The sequence below is a fragment of the Mesocricetus auratus genome, unplaced genomic scaffold, assembly GCF_017639785.1.
Source record: "Mesocricetus auratus isolate SY011 unplaced genomic scaffold, BCM_Maur_2.0 Super-Scaffold_100001, whole genome shotgun sequence".
In the NCBI taxonomy this organism is placed as follows: Eukaryota; Metazoa; Chordata; class Mammalia; order Rodentia; family Cricetidae; genus Mesocricetus; species Mesocricetus auratus.
Window position 1 is genome coordinate 12,587,668 of NW_024429187.1, and position 21,085 is coordinate 12,608,752.

Genomic DNA, 21,085 nt, shown 5'->3' on the forward strand with positions numbered 1-21,085 from the left:
GCATGTGAAGACCGTCAGATGAGTGATCTCTCTCTACATCTATGTAGCGTGCGTCTTACAGCATGCATAAGGTAATAACCGTGTGTCATCGCAGAATGACTTTTCAGTGATACAACCGACAGTCATGATTACTGTTTCAGAAGTTTCTGAGACTCTAATTATTGGAGAGCGAAACGTGTGAACGCATGAGGTCACATTAACACACTGTCGCGAAGAGATGTTGCGTCTCCATTACAGACCCCACTGCCAGCCTGCGTTCCAAAGTGTCATATGGAGCAGATAGGTCCTTCTGCTTCCTGCTCACCTCTCCAGATGTCCCCTTGCCAGCTTCTGCACAGGGTGGAGCCGTGAGGCTGCACTGTCCACCAGTGGATTCACCCAGCCACGAGGATTCCAGTGCTCACTCAGGGGAGGCAAGTGGACGGATCTCCAGTGTGACCAGACCAGAGAGCATTTGCATTTTAATTTTCGACTGAGAGCAAATACAGGAAAAGTAGTTGTGACTGCTGCACAATGTACAATGAACCCCTAAAACAAGAGCCCCACCATGTTGTGTGCCCCCGCTCCGTTATATGCTGTCTGATCGCTGGGTTTACTGAGGAGATGCTACCTAATATTCTCACATATTGGTCTCCTCTGGAAACAGTCTCCTATTGTTTTCACTGGAAATCTTCCTTTAAGATACCGAAAAAGTCAGTATTTAAACACAGATTTCTCTAGATATTCATAATCCATACCTTCATTTCATATGAATTAGAGACAAGAATAAAAACATCTCTCACAGGGTCGAACTCACAGGGTCTCTGGTACAGCCAAGAAGGCTCTGCAGGCCCACTGTATTGTTCAGAAGGCTGATTTCTGTTGTTACTCCACATTCTGTCGGAACAGCTGGGGGCGGCTCTCTTACTCCCGCTGCAAGCACCGGGTCAGGACTTGTGTCTCCTTTATTATTTAGACATACTAAATATCCAGATATGCCTTTTCATAACACCCCCTCTCCCCGGATAAGCTGAGGAACACGGTCAACACCAGCCTCCTACATCCAAATCACACTGCTCTTACACATCTTTGCAAATAACCAACCAAGAAATGAGAAGAGGGCACAGTGGTTCCTGCTTCAATTCTGACACTTGGGACTCTGGGCAAGAAGACTGCTGTGAGTTCAAGGCCAGTCTGGGCTACATAGTGAATATGGATTTTAGGGAAAACATTAATTTATAACACTGACTCTATGCTATTCTTGTAATTAAGGGCTTAAGTTATCTTGTCAGGTGGCAATGGCGGTGGTGGAGACTGTGGTGCATACATTTAATCCCAGCACCTGGGAGGTAAAGGCAGGTGGATCTCTGTGAGTTCAAGGCCAGCCGGGTCTACAAATGAAGTTCCAGGACAGCCAGGGCTGTTACACAGAGAAACCCTGTCTCAAACACAAAACAAAACTAACAAAAACAAAAACAAACAAACAAAAAAACCAAACAAAAAAAAAACAAAATAAGCTATCTTGATAACTGTCTGTGTGGTTATTTATGTATATCATGGTGAGTTTTTATTTATATGAGGGAAGTCTGCTATCAACTGCTACCCTTTTGAAAGGCGATACATTATAGTTATGTAGATATTGGCTAACAAACCTTCCCCAAAGTCAAGAAAAGATAATTGCTAGTTAGTCACTAAGAGGGAGCAGGTGAAAGAAGCCCCCAGTATTTGCTGATGAGAAATCTGTGTGGAGAATCTGGAGATCTGCTACTACTGAAGAGGCACCCAGTATGCTCAGCCTTTTATGATCACAGAGGTGCGCCTGGCACACTTGTCCTCCACCCACTGCTATTTCCTATCAGATAAAGGCTCTTACACACACACACACACACACTTTCGTCTTGCTGTCTGAGTCTGACGTCCTTGGGCTGAGGCGTGTATGTTGCAATCAGTGAAGTGTCTCCCGTGCAGGAACAAGGGACTGCGTTCAGATGCCTCATAGCTACGTGAAAGTCCAGGCACACTGTGTACGCCTGTAATTCCCAGGGCTGGGGAGACAGAGATGATAAGAACCCCAGAAATCACTGACAAGTTAACATAACCAAACTGGTGGGCTCCAGGCTCGGTGAGAGACCCTGTCTCAGAACTTAGACGGGGAGGGAGTGAAGGAGACATTGACATCAACCTCTGGCCTCCACATCCACGCACATACGTGTGTGCACATGCACTCTGCACGCACTTGCACTCTGCGGGCTCTTAAACAAACAGAACAGCAATTAAGTGACGCAGAGGTCCTCAGACCCTCACTGTACTTGGGGAACAGTAACACAACCGTGTTGCTGATAGTGCCCAGTGACAGCCATCAATTTTAATTGGGTGCAGACTTTGAAAGGGAAAGTAACTTTCTTCACTGTCCTTTGGATGGCACCCCTTAGCAAGGTTGCCCCCCATCCCCAGACTGTTTCAGACTGTAACAAACAGTGGAGCTCACTACTGGTATCCCCAGACTGTTTCAGACTGTAACAGTGGAGCTCACTACTGGTATCTCCAGACTGTTTCAGACTGTAACAGTGGAGCTCACTACTGGTGTCTACGCCTGTCGCACCTGTAATGAAACCACAGATGACTCGGTAAAGAGCAAGCTTATAGACAACACAAGTCATCCACTCCTAACCAAAGTCGAAGACGCCGCTCTTCCTCCTCCAAAAAAAAAAAAAGTCAATAATAGCACCGAGTAAAAATATCCCCAAAATTTTCGGAGGATAAAAATATTAGCAGAGTTGGAAGATAAGAGAAGTGCAGTATTTCGCTGATCGTGGAGCCCTTATTTTAGTCTTTGCAAGAACCCCCTGCGCCCACCCCCTCCATAGGAGAGAGCAGATTTTTCTGTTCAATGCTAAAAGGAAGAAACAAAGAAGGCCTGCGACTCCCCTCCCCCAGCTTCCCTATACAGTCACTAGGACCCATCTGCACCACCGTCAGCTTTACCAATGGCAGCTTTGCCAACTCTTCCACAAATTGATAGATTGGAAAGCCTGGCATGGAAACGTTCGTGCCCTGCCATTCTGAAGAATAAGCTTTAAGTTTGAGATTTACACAGGAATATTAGGGCCTTCTATATGTCTGTACATATGTGCAACTTCATATATTTCGTTCAAAGAAGTAATTGAACCAAATGGGAAAATTCGACTCGTGTAAAATTAAATTTTTTTCGTAATCAACTACAGAACGACATTGTCATCTTTGACAAATGTGGGAAATTGAGGCACAGAAGTACCCACTCGGTGAGAAGCAAACAGCATATGACAAAGGGTGAAGGACTGGGACAATGCCCAGATCTCATGTGCTTCCTTCGCTGCTCGAAACACCAGATTGCCAGAGACATTCCTCACAGGAACCCTGCGAGAAGAGACCTGAGATGCCGAGAGAATGAAAGACGTGGGACTATGGGACCCCCACGCCTATAACCCTTTCTTTCTTAGGGCTCCTTCCCTCCACATGCATTTAGAATGATGGAAGTATCACCGGGACTTCCTAATGCCTTCCTTTCTTAGTTAGTGAACAACTTGTATTGTGTGAGAATTATAAAGCAGCATATAGACGTTGCTTCCTCAGTTAAAGGGACAGATATATATGACAACAGATACGGCAAATTTAGAATAATGTCCAGGATTCCCCAGGTCGATGGCTTACTAATAAATATTCTATATGACTAATGGTATCATAACATTTGATTTGAAATACCTTGACTCAGGCAGGGAGATGTGGCTCGTGGTTATAATCCCAGCACTGGAGAGTTAGTGAAAGGAAGATAAGGAGTTTAAAGTCATTCTCAGCTACATACTGAGTTGATGTCAGCCTGGGCTACATGAGAGCCTGTCTTAAAAACAAAAGCAAAAGTTCTAAAAACTCTAGGAAATAGGGCTACTCAACTTCTAGAACATGCATATTGTTGGGGCTAAGGTGTGGCTTAGTGGTAGAGCACTGCCTGTTACATTCAATGCCCTGAGTTACATCTCTAGCCTTGGGGGATAAAAGCATAATATTCAAAATCTTATGGAAATAGTCCTCCTCTCCTATTATTTAGCTAAGTCTTGGTTTTACAAACAGTAGGCTTGCAGTTGACAAATGCCTTCCGTAAACTACTAACTTCAGAAGCAGTGGAAGCTTTGGAGTGAGAGTTAAGGGAGCTGAGGCAAAGGTTCATATTCTCTTACATGTCTGCATGACCATCAAGGATACCCTTCAACTGTGTGGTCACAGACCAGTGACTAAATTTCCCCAAGAAGACAGGTAGACAGGTAGATAGGTAGGTGGATGATAGATTGATTGATTGATTATAGACCAACAATAAAATTACATTAGCACATCTGCTAAACATGTTTTTTTCATAAACTCTCCTATGAAAATCATCTGATGGTTCAGAAATCCCCTCAATGAATGAAGTATGTAGAAATACTAGACAAATTCTAATGTACAGATTAAGTGTGTTCAAATTCTTGGGTTAACATATAGTAAAGCTTTGGGCATTATTTACTCTCATGAAAGCCTCTTTGTGTGTGTTGGCTATTGCACAGCAGAGATGGATCTGTCACGTCCAGTCTTAGTGTGAGATAGTGAGTAAGGGGCATTCAGAAACATAAACAACATGACATTGAATCCCCTGATGTACAGCTTGGAGAATTTGGGGAGGTAGGAACAGGGAGACCCACAGAACCCCTGGAAAAGAGAACCCCTGTTGGTGTGTCAAGTTAGCAAACAGGTTTTGTTGTTCTATGGAAAACACAAGACAATCTGCGACTGAGCACTCGGCTGCCATGCTTCCTATATCCCCTTTCATTTAAATTCCAGAGCAACATTTGAAGAACAGAGCTCAAACTAGTTCATAAGTTTGGCTCTTTGTGACACACATAGCTTCATAAGAAATTGTAATTCCTCAAAAACGTGGGATACCGCAGGAAATACATTGGGTCTAGATGATTTCAGACACCACAGGTCATGCAGGTAATGAGACACACAATAAAGATAATACAAGGTGAGTGAATCCCGACTCTGTGCATTAATAGAATGACAGTGTGTTATTTTTACATATGATATCAATGAATTGTGGCTAAAATTGAAAGCAGGTTTTGAAAACTGGGACATTTCTACGTGTAAACGAGAAAAGCAAATAAAAACTACAAGGGTGGAACATTATTATGTAACAAATTTTCATAAAGTAGATCCAAAACCACATGAAAAAAAGACAAATGGCTAAATCCACTTAGAGAATCCATGCTCAGGCAGAGGCTGCAAGCATGTTTTCCTTCCAGAGGGTCCAGTCACTCATGTCTCAGATGGACACCTGAGAAACTGACTTGGCATGGACACTTGCCTATGTCCTTCAGGGACATCTGGCCTGCTGGTTCATCTGCTGTTATTCAACACATTTATTTGTTCAGTGTGATCCCCCTAGGTGGCTTACCTGTCCTCTCAATCACTCTATTAACTCTGTCCTACCCCTTGTTTATCCTTCTGGCCTCTGCTTGGAGACAGAGTGTGGTATAAACAAACTACTCATCATGATGGGAAATTCCTCCCCTCAATGAGCACAGTAAGACCCCCTAAAATTATAATATGCTTCCTATAAACACTTAGATAGCAGTTTCTCTACTGGATTCAGGAAGGAAGGAAGGAAGGAGTTGAATGTGAATAGCAGAGAGTGGTCTGAATTTGAACCCTGCCACTTGGGAAGGGTTTTAAATACGTCAATCATTCCCTGTTGTTTTTTTTTTAAGTGGTGATGGGTACCCCAATTGCCAACTTCTGATACTTTTGGAATCTCCTTTCAGTTGACCCTTTATCTTGCCCAACCCTCCCTAGAATACTCCTCATACCTTTTGTCATTCTTAAAAGCCATCCCAGCTAGGCACTGCCAAGCAGTTAAATACTTTCAGCCAAGACCACTGAGCATGCTGGAGACAAAGGGAATGGAAGACACTCTACTTCCTGAAATGGATTTGCAGGCTATCCCTCAACTGGGAAAAGCTCTGAAGTCACAGAAAGAGAACACGATAAACACTCTGCCTTCACTCTCCGCTGTTCCAGGGAAAATTAGCACACCCCTCCCCCGGAAATTTGATGGAATTGGCAAAATCTGGAGAATGCTACTCGTGTTTTCGACTCAGTTCTTCCTGGGCTCACTTTGTGGAGATGCACGTGGAGCCTCCACCTTATCGGGAAGCAGCAGATTTTATTTCTAATCCTACCCTGAAAGTGATGACACCACGTGGCAAGACGCCCAACAGGACACAGGAGTTTGGTCATCTGGCCCATCCCGAAAACCATGAGATCAACAAAGGGTTAAGGCACTTAGCTTGGGCTGGCTCATCAACCAGGGAAAGAGTAAGACCAGCAGGATGACTCAGCATGTAAAAAAATTGGTTGTCAAGTCTAATGATCTGAATTGAACCCCCTGGACAACATGGTAGAGGGAAAGAATTAACTTCCAGTAGTGCTCTTATCTCCACAAGGTACTTTGGTGCACACACACACACACACACACACACACACACACACACACACTAAAATAAATGTAAAAGTGCTCACTGCTGATATCAGACGTAGTCAGGAGAAGGTGCAGACTGGGTGGCTGTCACATTCCTCCCAGTACCACCATCCGGCCAACTGCGCCATGCCTGCTGCACGCCACACAGTCAGCCTCCAGGCTTGAGAAGAAAGTAACTCAGGAGCAGAGCCTCGGGTCTGCTCAGAGCACACCATGAACTTCTTTCCGGAGAAGGCTGTAGCTAATATTTGAATTAAGAGACTGTAGTTGCTTTGAGTTCCAGCTGCACACACAACTACAGTCAAGTATTCCCACGAGGAGCACAACAGTCAAATGCTTTTTCTTTATAAATTATTCTGCAAACACTTTGTATCTTTATGCAATTTGCAATGTTGATTAACGTTATCTTTATTCTAAGATTTTAAAGAGATGCTCACTGGTACAAGTCATTCGATCAATTAATTATCTATCATTTCTTACCAGGTTTAATCAGTTCCTCAGGGAGCTAGCTGGTCTCTGCAAGGTTAACACTGTCAATATAACCTTTCCCATTTCACCTGAGGAGACCTTATTATAACAAAATAATTAAATAATTCTACACTGGATATAGTTTTCAATGTTTATGTTGGTTCCTGGCACCTTAGTTTGTTCATCTGTCTTCTGAATAAACTTAATACTCAGTTTTTAATCTCTTGAACTTATTTCAGTTACTCATTGGTTTTTCGGGGGGAAAATAAATATGGTAAGAACTGCCTGGGCTGGAGGAACCCTGGAAGTCGAGAGGCTGCTTCTGCTAGTTAACAAACTGATTTCTGAAGCAGCCACACCACTTTCTCCTGCTGCAAGAATTGCAAGGGTTCACACGGTTCCTGACCATCGCCCACACCTGTCTCATCAGGCACACGTGTGAAGCAGCTTCACAAGCCTACAAGAAGTGTCGTTTTACTTCAAGGCTGTGTATTAACTAGGGAAGCCACGCATAACTTTACTGGGTGTTTATCGCTGCCGCCACACCACACACACACACACACACACACACACACACACACACACACACACACACACACACTCCTTTTCTTCCTCCTGAAGAGTGTCCATTTATTTGCTTTTCCAGTTTTACCGTTGTCTTTCAAACGCCAAAGACTGAAGGCATTCGGGCTGTTTGTGTTTGCTTTGCTCCTGATTTTTTGAGACAGCGTCTGTCTTTGCTGTGGAACCGAGAAGGACCTGGAACTCAGCACATAGCCCTGGCTTGCCTGGAATGGGCAGGGTATCTTTCTTCCTCCGTCTCCCAAGCGCCCAGAACTGCATCCACCACGCCCAGTGAAGAGCAAAGTTCTAAGTACTTAACCTTTGGCAACCCCCTGCCCCCCATACAACCCCTACTCATTGGTCATTTGCTGTTTCTTCTGTGGCATCCTTGGGGCTGCTTAATGACTCCAAACCTGCTAACCTTTTCCTTTATAGAAATCTTTCCTTCCTCGGAGGTCATGAAAATCTGCTTTTTGACAGGCTTTTTAAATGTTTCCTTTTCACATTGAGGGTTCTGAGCCACCTGGAATTTATCCTGTCACCAGGGTCTATTTTTACTCTGTGTCCATATGGGTAACCAATTGTCCAACACCATGTCCTGAAGGGACCAAACTTTCCCTGCTGCTGTGTGATGTCAGCTCTGTTGTGGCTCATGCAGTATTTGAATTTAACTGTTTCTGGAATGGCACTCCCCGACCCAGGGGCTCCGCAGTAGAGTCACTGCTGGATCCATACTCTAAAATGCTTGGTGACGATGAAAGCTCTGATATTTTAGACAAGGTTATGTCAGATTTCCCCTCCTCTTCAAAATTGCCATGGCCACCTCCTAGCTGCCTTCTCTCTCCTGAGGAGATCACGTGCGAGTCTGAGCCTCCCTTCCAGAAAGGACTGGTGACCATCTTCGAAGTAGAGACTCCATGCCACAAACCTTTTATTTCCTAGCATTGCCAGCCAACTCTGGAGGGGGGGGGCAGAAGGGAGAGAAAGCTGACCTTCTTTGAGTGTCAAAAAAAAAGGAAAAGGAAAAAATACAATATAATTTGAAAACATTTTTTATTTCATTTTTAACTTCTAAGATTACATTTCTCTTAATAGTGGCTTCATGTTCCCTTTCTTGTCCCCTAAAAAGTCTGAAAATTTCCTTTTTCTCTTTCTGCACTTTTGAATTATTTTTTCTTTCTTTCTGAATCTGAACGCGGGAGTTCGGCGGTCCTGGCAGGACATGCTCCTCCTCTGCCAGCTGCATTGTGGTCACACAGACCGCTCTGTAGACAGAGGTTTGCAAAGAGCCAACCATCCCACAAGAGAGCAGGCATTCCCAGGGCTTAGAGTCTGACCAGTCCCGGGGTTATCGCAGCCAGTCTGACAGGCAAATGGCTGTCCCTCACTGAATTCAAGAACTGTCCCTTATTAAATGCAAAGATCAATGCTGCTTGCTAATACCATCGCCTTATTATTCTGCTGTGATAAACTAACTCACAATGCAAGTATTTAAACACTTACAACTTTGTGACAGAAAATAGGTTTCAACATTCTTGTAACACCACCCACTCTACTTATTTCTAAAACATCTCAATCACCCCAAAAGGAAACCCTGTTGCCCGCTCATCTCTCTCTCTCTCTCTCTCTCTCTCTCTCTCTCTCTCTCTCTCTCCCCGTTCCCTCCTCTGCACCAAACCCCATCCTTTTTTTCTGTTTCCATGCATCTGAGTGGAACCACCCAAGGTTCGTCCTTTTGCAGCTGGCTCCTCTCACCTAGCACAGCCCCTTCAAGGCTCACCCGCACTTTAGGGAGGGCCAGGCTCCCTTGTGCTCTGTGGCTCAGTGACATTATACTCTGTGCCTAATGGTTAACAGCATCAGCCGGGCAGGGCGGAGACCCCTAGGAGGCAGTCTCTGGACCTGTGTAAAGGAGCTCCTGGGCTGCGCTAACTGATACAGACAGAGCAGGTGCATGGACTGGTGGTGCCGTCCCTGGGTTAAAGCCCACACCGGCTGACTGAAGAGAAGAAAGTGAGCTGGACACCAGGACTCCTGTGTTTCCAGACGGAGGCTGCCATGTGTCCAGCAGCCTGGAGTCCCCTGCCATGTGTCCAGCAGCCTGGAGTCCCCTGCCATGTGTCCAGCAGCCTGGAGTCCCCTGCCATGTGACCAGCAGCCTGGAGTCCCCTGCCATGTGACCAGAAGCCTCGTGTTCCTAGTGGACCCAGAATCTTGCATCTTATTGTATTTCCAATTTGCGTTTCCCTAATGGGTGGTGACGATGGGCATGCTTTCATGATAACAATTACTCATTTCCTTTAGGGAAATCATTATATAGACCGAGCAGGGTGTATCTATTGTTTAGGAAGATTTATGTATGCACATATATGTGTAAAAACAAAGAGAAGGAGGTCATGGGTTTGAAAGAGAGCAGGGGCATGGTTCGGTCGGCACATGAGAAGGTTCGGAGCAAAGAAAGGAAGAGGGGAAGTGATGTAGTCACATTATGATCTCAAGAAATGTACAAAGTGTTTAAAAAGTGTACTTGAGTGTTCTCCCTGCTTTGACAAACAAAAACTCTTCCGGTACATTGGAACAAATGTAGACATCTGAGAACAAAGGAAGCACAGGAACCTCTGGTTCCCGAAAGGCGTGTCATGAAATGGCAGCCCGCCTCGCCTTTCTCCCCTGTCTCCAGGGATAGTCCCATCGTTCCTGGGCATCCTTCAGCCTAGCTGGTGTCGGGTGTCGGGTGTCGGGGACACAGGCTGTTCATCCTTCTCAGTGTCACTCCTCAGAGTGGACTTAGCAAAGGCTCTGAAACATTCAATGTTTCATCTTTAACCCCTCTGTCAGGGCCTCAGGAGGTAAGCAACCCCAATGCTAGCCCACACCCTACACCTCCAGGGCCTCAGGAGGTAACCAACCCCACTGCTAGCCCACACCCTACGCCTCCAGGCCCCTCTTCTAATCCCACTCACTGCAGCACATGCTCCTTGGCTAGAATCGGGTACCTTTGTCCAAATCATACCTGTTAATACTGACAGTTTGTGGTCAAGATCCCCAAGGGCTCAGCAGGTGGAAATGCTCATGTCCAAGCCTGCTGACTTGAGGTGGATCCCTGTGAGCCATGTGGTGGAGGAGGAGGATGTGACTCTTGAAGGCTGCCCACGTGTTCCGCACGCGCTGTGCTGTGTGCATGCAGAAACAGATCTCTCTCTCTCTCTCTCTCTCTCTCTCTCTCTCTCTCTCTCTCTCTCTCTCTCTCTCTCTCTCTCTCTCTCACACACACACACACACACACGCGCACACACACACACACACACACAGCCTGGGGAGGAAAGGACCCCTGACACAGGAGCTGAATGGTCAGGACATCCAACAATCTGCAAGCCAAGCAGCTTCACAAGAGCACCCATGACCCCATGTCTGCTGCTCAGAAAAGAAAACACAGCCTCAAACCGCTGTCTTAAGACCTGGTCCTTGCTCAGGTCTCCACTTTGACTTCTGATTGTAGGCAAGAGCATGCAGTGTTCCCTTGGGACCCCACCACTTCTTCTTGTTCAGGCACACCTTACCGAGTGGTGTCCACGAGCGACCTTTTCTCAGCCTTCCGCACAAACGAAACCTCCTCAGGTTCTCACTAAGCACTGAATGTCCTCTTTACAACATCCATCCCATCTACAGTGACTGCTTCAGCTCAGTGATTGGCTATTGCTCCAGGAGAACCCAGTCACTGAGGGAGCACCAGCTGTTTGAGATGAACTCTCTTGTGATTCCTGACACACAGTGGTCCTGCACAGAATTGCTGAGGTGCTGCAAATCAGTGTCGTTGTAGGAAAAATACAGATACCCATCTCATTCAACCTACCAGCAGTCTACCTATGTCATCCAACCTCCAAATCCTATCTTATTCAACATCCCAGCTCTCTGATGCCGATCAATGGCAAATTGTTATTTGGGGCTCTCGGCTGTCTCTCTCTCTCTCTCTCTCTCTCTCCCTCCCCCTCTCTCTCTCTCTCTCTCTCTCTCTCTCTCTTTCCCTCTCTCTCTCTCTCTCTCCCTCTCTCTCTCTCTCTCTCTCTCTCTCTCCCTCTGTGTGTGTGTGTGTGAGAGAGAGCGAGGGGGGGTAGGGGTGTCTCTCACTATCCTTTAGCTTCAGTTAATAGGATCTTTGGGGCAGTTAATATTAATTTACAAGCAACAAGATATGGAAAATGTCCTCATGGCAAGATAATCATGTGGTTCTTTTTAAACAATTCTTCCATGCTTAGGCTACATGTATACAGAACCAAGTGACCCAGTGTTCTAAGCCACCTACATAGACTTCTACTTTGGAGGTGATGCTCAGAGTTGAATGTGCGTCTCTACAGCCAAGTATTTCCTCTATCCATGTCTGTCACATGGTTCTATTTTCATGTCTAACCCTGACATGACAAACAACCAGGATTCCAATCTCTGCTAAATGGTCTGTTCTTTTCTTTACTAGATACAGAATTGTTGTTTTGGCGAGAATTAGTCGGGCACAGTTAGTACAATAACACTCACTGCCTTCCTGCGTGGCACCTGCTGTATGCTATTTATTTCTTGTTAGCAGCATAGTACAACAAATTGTGTCTTTTAACAGCTCATTGAGTAGAGGAGGAGGAAGCCTCGGCAATGGAATTGTTGATAATGCTCAATGGTGTTGATATAGCTATTTCTAAATAATCCAGCTTATAGATTCACACGCATACCATTTTTGCCCACCATATAATTCTCAATGACCTTGAGCAGATAGCAGCTTGAACAGAAAAATAAATAAATAAATAAATAACAGCCGCGACCCATGGTTTTAAACTATTAGTGAAGGTGATTTGAATTGAATTAATGTGGGAGATGAAATGAACTAATGTTTCTTTTGTAAGTGCTTAAAAATGTGAAGACAGCCTGTTGTTAAGTTCTTATACACCACCTAGGGATCTTCAGATTTGACAACATGGTTGAATCATACCTTTCAATAGGAGAAAAAAAAAACTATAGCAGGATCATCCCGGGGTGCTTCACGTGTCCTCAGCAACACCCAGAACAGCCACTCAACACAGATGTGCCTCTGCACATGCGTGATCCACATGTTGCTATCTTACCCGTGCACTCAGTTTCACTCGTGGGCAAGATTCAATAAACGACGCTTGAAGAAAACACAGGGCAATGCCTACCAATATTTCTCATCTGTACGTTTTGTTTTATTATGCCGGAGACCTCTTAGCTGAACTTTGTTCCAAGCTATTAACCTATGGCAGAAGCCTGCGGATAGCAGATCTCACTGACATACAGAACAAAGAGGAAGAAAGGGCGTGGAAATCACCAAGACAGCGTTGCCTTTACAGTTTTGAGGTGTGAAGATAAGACCCCTGAATAATAGGCCTGGCTGCCACACAAGGGTGAGGATAAGAGACGGGTGGGCCGCTCTCAGGCTGAAGCCACTGGAAGGCTCTCTGAGAGCCCACAAAGGATGCACATGGCAAGGTCCACCCTGCAAAGCAAACTAAGGTGTGCTGCTAACCGCCACAAGATGGAAATGAGATTAGCCATAAGACACAAACTGAGCCGTGACAAGTACATCCTTTACGCTGAGAAGCCGCTGTGTTTGTTTGAGGAAACGTTAAAATCTTTGGCCTTATACTTTATAGATTATTCGCTCTTCCCAGGTTTTGGGGGAACTCGGCTACCTCCAGTGATAATTTTTCACAGTGCCATTACCATAGTTACCTCTTGAGCTGAAGAGAACAACTCACAAAGGTACTGTTATGGCAGCCAGCTTATGCACACAGTGGCGCAAGAAGCCGTCACATGAAGCCGCGGGAATAAGGTGATCTTCTATGTCAAGGCCACGGTGGGACTGAGGATTTGACCAGTGTTTCTGGAAACAAGGTAAGGAGTGTGTAAATGCTGAGTGGAGGTAAATGCTAAGTGGAGAATGCTAACCCTCTTCTTCCTGCCAAGCATTTCCGGCGTTTCCCTGTCATCATGCAGCGTGCAGCAACTTCTAAGATAGGTGCATCATCTAGGAGGGGCTGAGGACTTGGCTTGGTTGCTAAAGCACCAACCACGCAAGCATTGAGACCTAAAACCAGACTCCGAATACATGTAAAAAGCCAGGCATGGGCCCATTGCCCGAGTGCTGGGAACGTAGTCTAGACAGAGCTTTGAATCTGGCATCAGTGAAAGACTCTCCCTCCAAAGGCAAACTACAGAAGTTCAGGATGAGTGAGGGAGACACATGACAGAGAACTCCAGGACATTCTATCAAGAACATACTACACAAACAGACCACACACACAGACACATGCATGCACGCACGCACACACTCAATCACGCATGCACATAACCCCCATACACATACTGACCATGCACAAACATATCTGCACACACACACATAGCCCCTCCACACATACCCAAACATGCACACACACAGACATACCCCACACATGCAAACACACACACATACACAACCTACCACACAAACAACTCATGCAACTCATGTACACATTACAGGATGCACAAATGCTTTAAAGACTCATTAGACAAAGCATCAGAGGAGTGAAGGCAGAAGGAAGTTCTGAGTCTCATCTGGAGCTTCTTTTGAAAGAACTGATAACCCCACATGCATCCTCTTATTAAACATTATAAATTGTTACCTCTATTAGGGATTGGTGCCTGGTGGTACCCACACTGCAAGGGTCATTAGACAGGGTTAGCACTGGAGTTAAAACTCCTCCATGTTGAAAGTTACTGATAGAGGATTTCCACAAAAAACAATGTGCTATGATGACTGCTGTGCCATTCAAATGATTACTCATTTTAAGAGAAAGAAACATCATCTATACGTTTTATTGATCCAAAAAAATTTGTTTTTCCACATGAGAGGAGAATTTGAAAATCTAGAGATAACTTCTCGGAAACCAGATGCATTCCTGGAATAGGCCACTCAAACCTGGGGTAGATCATATGAGCCTGGGGTAGATTATCTGAGACTGGGGTAGATCATACAAACCTGAAGTCAACCATATGAACCTGTGGTAGATTATATAAGCCTGGGGTAGACCATAGGAGCCTGGGGTAGGTAGACCATTTGAAAGTGGGGTACATCATACAAGTCTGAAGTAGACCATGTGAGCCTGGGGTAGACCATATGAGATTGGGGTAGATCATCTGAGACTGGGATAGATCATCTGAGACTGGGATAGAACACATGAGCTTGGGGGTGGACCATATGAGCTTGGGGTGGACAATATGACTTGGGGTGGACTATATGAGCTTGGGGTGGACTATATGAGCCTGAGGTAGATCATATGAACCTGGGGTAGAACATGCAAATCTGGGGTAGACCATAACAATCTGGACTAGATCATCTGAGACTGGGGTAGATCATGTGAGCCTAGGGTAGATCATATGAGCCTGGGATAGACCATGTGAGCCTGAGGTAGATCATACAGACCTCACAATACATACATTTAGTTTAAGAAACCTTTAAGATCCCAAAGCAATGATTTCTGAAGAAAAGCAGAAATAACTTACAGACATACAGTGTGATTGGAAGTGCCATTGACACCACTTTTGACTTACTGCAAACAATTCTTAGCTCACCATTCATGGCGGGGCTGCAAGTGCCACCAACAGAAGCAAGGAAAGAGCCCTGTGAGCCACTCTGGAGAGAGCAGAGAAGTAGAACCCTTGAAATATCTCCCCCGAGGTTACTCAAAGACAGTAACATGCCCCAACCCAGCAGTGAAGTTTGATGTTCCCTTGCCCTCCTCTAAGGTAGCTCTACAATCAGGGCAATGGTCACTTGCAAATAAAAGCATGGACGTCTCTGCTTTCCCTCCACCTGTGTGCTGTCCTGCCGGACCATGACTATCCTCAGAGCATCACAGCAGAAGAGCCTGTATGGCAGCTAAGACAAAGAGAGGATACATCGCTCACTGAAGGGTGAGACCATCATCTCCCTCCACCAGCATCAGCTATGTAGCAGGTGTCTGACAAGTGCATACCAGCGTCTAACAGAGAGAGATGCATGGGCCTCCTCAGTGCGTCTGCTTAGCGACGGCCTAGACACCAGAGCTCTAACCAAACTCTTTAAAAAAAATAAAAAACAAGCAAATGATTTAAATCTATTTCATTTTTCAGAACATTTACAGGGAACCCTGCCAAATTTGTAAATCAATAACGAAAGCATTTGTTACATGGAGCACAGCTGCTCCTCGCTGTACATGTATGCGTGTGTTGGACATTGATTTACACACAGAGAATCAAATCTAAGACCATCCTTCAAGCCAGGGACCCAGTTGTCACTGTTACTGTATTTGGTGTGTCTGGATTCAAGGGGATTTTCTGAAGAGAAGGGCATTCATCCTTTCTCAGACAAAATGTACAGAAAGAATTCTTAGTGTCGTCATGAACAATTCAAGAAATAACTTCCCTCCCACCCCTTTTCACAAATTAGGAATTCTGTTTCATTCTTTTGCCCTCATCCTTGAGAATGCCTTCACTTAGTAGCAGGAGAGATGGGGTCGCTGTACTATTGCTTATTTCTTAATTTTGAAATGTGTTGAATAAAAACACATGGCAATACTTCTTCCTTAGGGTAGTGAGAGACATCTTTCAGATAAGACACACATAAAATGTACATGCTATAATGGATAAGTTGGATTTTTAAAAATCTGCAACTATTGCGTTTAAAAAGACAAATGTTAAAAACTAAAGAGGCAAGTCAAAGAGAGCAGGCATGTCTTTCATGGGATATGACAAAAGAACACACATCCTGAAAATATCACTGAATTCACAGGGCTCAACAATTAACCAACAACCTAAGAGACACATGGACAGTTTCTCATTATAAATCCGTGCCAATCATATCACCATTCCTCTGTAAATTGTCCAAGAAGAAAAAAAATATTTGTCTAGAGGCGTGCACATTAAGGTTCATGGGTCTTTATTTAGAATGAAAAAAATGGATGTAAAGTCAGTAATCGTGTGCAAACAGACCATAAAAAAGATGATAGTCACCATACAGTAAAAATGAATAATCTGATATGTATAGTAATGAGCTGAGCTTTACAGTAATTATACTGGGTAAAAGGTACCAGAAACACCAGAAATCCTAGGATAGAAAATTCTAGAGCAGGCAAGCCAGACTTGAAAAAGTGATCAACTGGGACCAGAGGGGGGCATGACGCCGACCAGGAAGGGGCATGAGAACTCTCCAGGAAGACGCAACCGGTAAGGATGGGAAGATGAGTTATGGTGGTCACAGGCACTTACCAAAACACAGAAAGCTGCGAGCTGCCGGTAGGCACGACTAATCATTAGAAATGAGTTTCCAATAGAATGGAAGATTTACTGAGTGTGACAGCTCGTGCCTATAATCTCAGCAACTGGTAGGCAGGGACAGAAGGGTTGCAGTAAGTTAGGGGACAGCTGGGTGCAGTTCCAGAAAAACCAAGAGAATGCCTTGCTCGATTAAACAAATGGGCTCTGGGTAATGCAGACTGCCTACTACTTACTGAGAAGACGAAAGTGCACAGAGGCTTCTAAAGGAATGAGCCGATGCCAAGAGAGACTTGATACAGGTGATGTGAAGCTACTAAAAATGACAATGAAAGAGCAAAACGGGGTTTCAGATAAAGGAAAAACACATTAAAATTCAAAGACAAGAACAGAGTCCAAATGGTTAAAATCGTAAGATAATATGTTAGGATCTGTTATGGGTCATGGGTAAAACAAATTAAAAAATAATGAAGTTTACTGGGAAATATGTATGAATGTCACAATGAAATTCAATAGTTTGTAAGCCAACCAAAATGCTAATAAAAATTGCTCTCATGATAAATATGAAATAATCTCTGACATTAGTGGAAACTGATACAAAACTGATACAAAACCCCCAGATTCTACACAGTTTAGCTTATCTAAGAATATCCAAATGATTGACTTAAAATTAGCAATCCTGTGCCAGAGAGACTGCTCAGGGGTGAAGGTGATCGATTCTGAGCCTGATGCTCTGTGCTCCATCCCCAGACATAATGGTAGGAGAGAAAGATCCCTAAGTTGTCTCCTGATGCCCACTGGAGTGCTGTGGCAAGCACATATACACACATATACACATGGGTGTGCATGCGTGAAGTAATTTAAAATGTTTAAATTAGCAACCCTAAGTACAACGAATGAGAATTATTCAAGACAACCATTATACATGACCTTCCACTGGCCCTGCGCCTATATCTCTATTTCATAAACCGTTTTTGCTAGTTCCTCTACTCAAGATGAGTTTTGCTACAAAGAGCACACTCCACCTCCATTAAGACACACATTGTATGTATCTGTAATCCCAGCATCCCAGGGGTCCACACAGGAGTATGACGTGTTTTAGTCATTCTTGGCTACATTACACGTTTGAGGCCATGTGCTACATAAGACTATCTCACATACACACACACATGTGGGCATGTGCACACACACACACACACACACACGCACAAGCACACATACCTGCACACACACCTGCACACACTCGCGCGCGCGCACACACACACTCACACATCCACCCACAACACGAGCATCTCTGAAGCTCGCAATTCCTTCTGTTCATTTCCCATGGAATCATTGTTTATACCTCCCATGTCATTTTAGAAAACATAAGCAGCAAGCAAGGATTATCACTTGCGAGTCACTCTGAAGACCTTCTTAGTGCACTTTGCTGATAAATACCCATTGAAGAAAGCATCACTGCTCAGGCATCATCGGAGACGCTTCCCCTGGCAGGAGGAGGCTGTTCACAGGGAGACTATCAGCTGGTCAACATGCAGGAGCAAGAGAGCACTGACAGCTCAGCACTAAATGGGACTACGTATGCCACACTGCACCCTGCACAGCTCGGGGGTCTTCCTGAAAGAGGGGCTGGAGAGATTCTGAGACCCAGAGGTGGTGACACACTCCAAGGAAGCTGCTGTGTTGTCCAGACACGGCAGTGAGATGGAAAGTCACAGCAACTGAGTCAGCACGCCCAAGAACTGAGCGAGCTCACGCCAGACAGAACCCCAGCATGGGAGGCAGAACCCCAGCACGGGAGGGGAAGGAGGGCATGAAACCACACCACTAGCCAAGGAGAGACTGGCTTTTGTCAGCCGCTGGGGGACGGAGTTAGCTTTGTTTCATTTTGTGATCACGGGAGGGAAGTCAACCAGGACTTGTTGGAAACTTGAACTGGATTCTGTGTATTTGTGGGCAGGGGTGGGCATCTCAAAGTTGGGTGGGCAAGGATATCAGAGAATGTAAAGTGTGACTCGGTGGGGGTAAATATGATCAAACTATATCCTATGAAAATTTCAAAGAATTAGTAAAGAATATTATTTTTTTAAGCTGTAAGCAGCAACAGTCACTTCTGAAGCACACAGACTTGAACACAGACTTGAACAAGCTGCCACCACTTCTACTAATCTTAACTTTTAGTGGAGAACGTGTGAGTTTCTAGATGGAAAAAAAAGAATCGTTTTTTTCCCCAGCGATATTTAGTTAAGTTTTTTTTTAACTCCAGGACAAAGCTTGTGGAGGGAGAGGTTAAAGGCGGTCTGTATCTTTAACCTAACAGGATGAAGGCCTTGATCAAAGACGGGAGGAAGCTAAGACAGTGGAGGGAGAAAGGCCCACAAACAATCGCTGTGTTCACACCAGCTAAGAGAGGGTCACTCCGAGAGCATATTCACCAGCCTCTACACCTTAATTAAAAAGCGAGAAAGACGACAGTGTCCACTACCCCATCACTATGGTAACATTTAAACACCAGGCAGCTTTGACCCGCAGAGCCCTCGCAGGCAAAGCCCGGTGGATGCCAATGCAGGCCGCACGGAACAGGCCACGAACAGGCCAAGGCGACGGGAAACCTGTGGGGGTTCCACATGAAGTTTTCAAATCAAGTGTCTACTTTACTCGGGCTTTCTGTAAGCCGAAAATATGAACACAAGCAGCTAATGGAAATGCTGCGGGGAGTCAGACGTGGGGTGGGGAGCCCTTGAAAAGAGGGTTTTAAACAATCCCATTGTTTCTCCACCCATATTGACCCTGCCCAGAAACCCTCTCTGGGATCCACACTGCATCCACCCTAACTGTCCGCAATTGCCACTGCTCCGTTGACTCTGTTTTTCTACTCTGCAGAAATATATTTCACTTACGCTAATTACTGTTTGCGTACATTTCTGTTAATTATAGATGTTAACGGCCTTTGTTCTCCTTCCTGTTTCTTATCTCCTCATGCAATCCACACGTCTCCCATTCTGTCACCCAGGAAAGTTATTCGATGCCAGAAAAAAACAAAAATGTGTCTTTGTTTGGATAAAGCAAGCTAAGTCTACAGAACGGCTCATAACCCGAAGACGTGCACATCATTGGTCTGGAAACAGCACACATGCTATGCCGTGGACGTGCGTCATGACTTAGCTCTCCAGTCGCTCGCTGGTCCTCCAGCTAGCTTTCCAGGAAGAAAAAGTTTAACGCCACATAACCATGTTTATTAGTGAATCGGGCAATCAGGAAGCTGGGTGGCTCACACCACGAGGCAACCTGCCCACGCCGCACGTGGCTCTCACCTGCTCCAGCTGTAAAAGGCACGCGGCTTGAGAAAGCCCTGCTCACCGATGTGAATTAAAGGAAGAAACTGCTTTCCTACTTGAGTTCTTCCTTTCTCGGGATAAGGAGCAGCTTCATGAACCAGAAAAATATTGTGTAATGAAGGAAAAGCTCTCTCAATGTTCACTTGGGTAATGAACAGTCTGTTGATACTGGGCATGTTTCACGCTCATTATTAACTTCTAAAAACTTGATTACAGTTTCTAGCTTACTCTAGCTAGTGGTATGTTTAAGGTATTTTCCACCTCATAGGTTATCCATCGTATGTAATGTATCTCGGGGGTTTTATTATGCAGTTGCTATACATTGTTGCCTTAAACATTAGATATTGAGAATGTGTCTAATGGCAGGTAGTCTGCTTTTTCTACCACCAATCTCCTTCATTTGTGACTCTTGATTTTAAGAGGACTTTTCCGTTCAAAAAATCACATGCCAGCATTGGAATGCATTCTGCGGATATTGAAACAATTAATTTAAACGAAAGAACAAAAAGTAAACTGACAAAATCCAGTTAAGTCTTCATTTGGAAACTGTAAAAGTATCAAAGTGACGCTTTATTCAATATATTTATCTCACCCTAACTGTAAAGAGTGACACACTCCTGAGATTTTCTCTGAAGGTGCTCACAAAATGAACATTTAACCACAGGGAGGTTTTTCTTGTTTTTTGTTTTTATTTTTTTTATAGGAAACAGTCAAGGTGGCCTTAATCCTAGAGAACACGTCTCAAAGCCAGAGCAGGTAGAGGTTGTCCCCTCCATCCATCACCAAGGGCTGTATACAAGTCTCAGACTCCTGCATCTCAGATCCACTAGGGGGACCATTACACAGTAGAAGCAGGCTGCTCTCCTCACAGGTATCTCCTTACTTTCTCACTTAAAAACAC

General features: G+C 44.8%; 1 protein-coding gene across 5 annotated transcripts in view; it reads right to left on the bottom strand.

The window, feature by feature from the left end:
• The window catches only part of Sox5 (SRY-box transcription factor 5), a 936,665-nt gene that overhangs the window by 477,640 nt on the left and 437,940 nt on the right, over positions 1–21,085 (bottom strand). Inside the window, exon 1 of one of the 5 annotated variants that reach the window (XM_040743584.1) lies at positions 6,565–8,577. The exons of the other annotated variants lie outside the window; for them this stretch is intronic. The gene's annotated coding sequence lies outside the window, so the exon portion shown is untranslated. Of the gene's footprint in view, positions 1–6,564; positions 8,578–21,085 lie in introns of those variants that run through there. 5 annotated transcript variants of the gene reach the window in all.